Source organism: Fukomys damarensis, unplaced genomic scaffold (assembly GCF_012274545.1).
Source record: "Fukomys damarensis isolate Sample0158 unplaced genomic scaffold, DMR_v1.0_HiC HiC_scaffold_5, whole genome shotgun sequence".
NCBI classification, from domain to species: domain Eukaryota; kingdom Metazoa; phylum Chordata; class Mammalia; order Rodentia; family Bathyergidae; genus Fukomys; species Fukomys damarensis.
The window spans coordinates 69,130,493-69,133,590 of NW_022900917.1; positions in this window are offsets into that span (position 1 = coordinate 69,130,493).

Sequence of the window (3,098 nt, forward strand, 5' to 3'; positions counted from 1 at the left end):
TAGCTTCTCACAGTCTGACTGCCTGGGGTGCCTGTGGCTTCCCTCTGGGAATCTCCCTTGGGGAGCAACAGCCCCCTGCCCTTAATCCTCCCTGGCTGCCTCCCCACTTTTGGTGGTGTTTCCAGACTTTCTATGGCTCCCATTCTCCATGCTAGCACCCCTTGTTTCAGATACTAAGAGTGGTTTCTGTTTACTGGGCTGGTTTGACTGATGCATTTACATTTTATTGGTTTTACCTTGTAACAGCCAGCAGTAAAGATAATGATGATGGTGTTGGTGATGGTAACCGCTCAGTTGGTATGTAACCTCACATGTTACAGAGCTTTAATGCAAGTTCTGTAATTTGCGTTTCATAATAACAGCATGATGTAAGAAAGGCATTTATCACTAATTTCACTTTACAGAAGAGGAAATGATTTCACTCCACTCACACTGCTGGTGGGTCTCCATAGGGCTGAAACCAGGACCCAAGGCTTCTGATTCCTCCTTGGGTCTCTCACCCACACTGACATTCTCCTTTCCATCATGATCTCACTGGCCCCCTCAGCAAAGGCCCTTAATACTATTCCTTTTAGACGGTGTTTGCTTAAGGGTGGAACACAGAAAATAGACCAAGGGAGCATGGATTACCCATCACAGTGTGTTAGTCAACTCTCCATTGCTGTGACCGAAGTACCTGACATTCACAGTGTAAAGGAGGAAAGGTTAACTTTGGCTCATGCTTTCGGAGGTTTCAGTCCATGGTTGGCTAGTTCCAGTGGTGGAAAGGCAGAGCAAGGACAGCTGCTGACCTTGTGGTAGCCAGGAAGCAGAGAGAGCAGGAAGAGCCAGGAAAGGGCCAGGGACAAAATATACCCTCTAAAGCTACCCTTCTGTGACCTTCAATTAATTAGGCCCTACTGTCTAAGGAGCCCATTCAGCTAATAGATTCATCAGTGGGTTAGACCCCTGTGGTTAGTCACTTCACCAAGCTCATCAGCTCTGGACACGTGAGACTTCCGGGGACGTTTCAGGCATGAATCATAATGCCATGTTACAAGTTTCCGGTGGTTTAAAGGAGCATCGCTGATTATTTTGGAAGTGGGGTCCCCAGTGCCTCGGTGCCTTCTCCTCTCTAACATGTTCAGGGTGACTGCTCACCAGAACTTCAGGAGGGAGCCAGCCTAGGAGGGGTGCTCTGTGGTTGTGCTCTAGGACAGTGTGAGCTGTGGTGGGGCCTTTATGAGCTGTGATCAAAACTAAGTTGAACACTGCTGCCAGCGCCATCCAATGGAAAAGCAGCTCGTGAAGACATCAGTCTGTCCTCACCCACCTCTTCACCAACTCTGGCACCTGGCCATTTCTGGCTGTTCCCTAAAGTCAACATGATCATGAAAGGTAAACATTTTGAGTTGATGCAGGTCATTGAGGCAGCCTCGAGAGCACGATTAAAGACATTCATGAAAGAGGATTCCAGAGCTGCTGCAGAAGGTAGTTTGAATGATGGGATTGGCATGATCACATGAGAGGAAGTATACTGAGGAGGATTGATGGCCATGCATCAAAAATTGAAACATTCTCTGTATTTTTGGGTCTCACCTTCTAAGCATGTTTATATTAAAGTCTATAAATAGGAAAGGCCACTGTTTTCCTTCCTCTCCACATTATTCACTGGGAACCTAGTGTGTTGGGTACGAGAAGGCAAGAGACATAGTTGACAGTCTCAAGTCCTGGGCACTGTGGCCTTTGGAGTGATCACAGTGCCCACGACACCTTCTGTTTTATCAGCTGTCAACAAATATTTCTACTCATGGTATGCCTGCCTTGTGCCAGTCTCTGAGCCCAGTGTCCTGGACCCCTGCCAGGGGTCTCACCCAGTGCCTTTGGAAGTCCCCAGAAATGGCTCGCGTGTGCATGTCTGTCCTAGTCCCCAGCAGTGTCTACTTTTTTCCTTTCCAGCCCGGCTGTCTCCTGTCCAGCTTCGGGGGCTCCTGGCAGGCCGGTGTGAGGAGGAGGGTCTGTGCTGGGCCCCTGACCCCATCTGGTGTCACCATGTCCCCAGCTAACCCAAAGAGAACGTCTCTCTCATATCTTGTCTGCTTACTTTTGTTTCAAAGCTGGGCCACCTCGCTTCGCGGTAACTCATGGAGACTGTTCATTTTCATTTGTCCACGCTTGCAGTACATAATGACTACATTCATCGTGGGGAGTTCCTGTGTGTGCAAAACACACTTATTTCTTCTCTTCATCCCTCACCCTTCCATCCCTCTCCACTCCTTCCACTCTTAGTCCCTTCCCATTTGCAAAAGCTCTATTTCAATTTTTTCTTTCAATTCTTTTTTATTTTTCCTCTTTCCCTCCCCCTCCTCTTCCCTTTCCCATTTGAAAAGGATTTCCCTGCTTCCTAATACTTATTTTATTTTGCCCTTTATTTATATTTTGGGTTTCGCATACAAGAGAAACCATGCAATATTAAAGCTTGTGTGTCTGATTTATTTCATTTAATATCATGCTCTCAAGCTGCATCCACTTACCTATGAAAGTCTCAAATTTATCCTTTATGGCAAAGTAGTGCTCTCCTGTGTGTCCTCATGGAGACTTTAATAAAGCAACCCACTGCTTTTCCGGTTTCAGGACCTACTCTCCACATCCTGGCACTAGCTGGGCACTGGTGGGAAGATGCTCAGTTCTTCCCTTCTGAGTCTTGACTCCAGGGCCCTTGGAGTTGCCACCCCGCAGAATGGCTCCCCCACCCCAAGTGTTGTCCTAGTCAGGTGTTCTGAGGCGTGGGTGCAGACTGCAGACCACAGGCTGAGTGTGCACTGTGACCACGGCCGTGTAACAACTGACGTGACACTGGGACAGCGCCCCAGGATGCCTTGCGGTACTGCAGAGGGGCTTGGCTGGTGCTGCTCTGGTGAGATCAGCTTCTTCCCTCTCCACCTAGGGCCCCTAGATTTGGTGCTGGCTCCCTCCTAAGGCGCAGGTGAGAGGGCCGGGAACCAAGTGGGACATAGCCTCAGCCTTTAGGACCTACGCTGGAGAGGCCACCCGGGCCATCCCCTGGGTAGTGTCCGCTAGCAACAAGCACTGAGCTGTGGCCCTTTCAGGGGCAGACT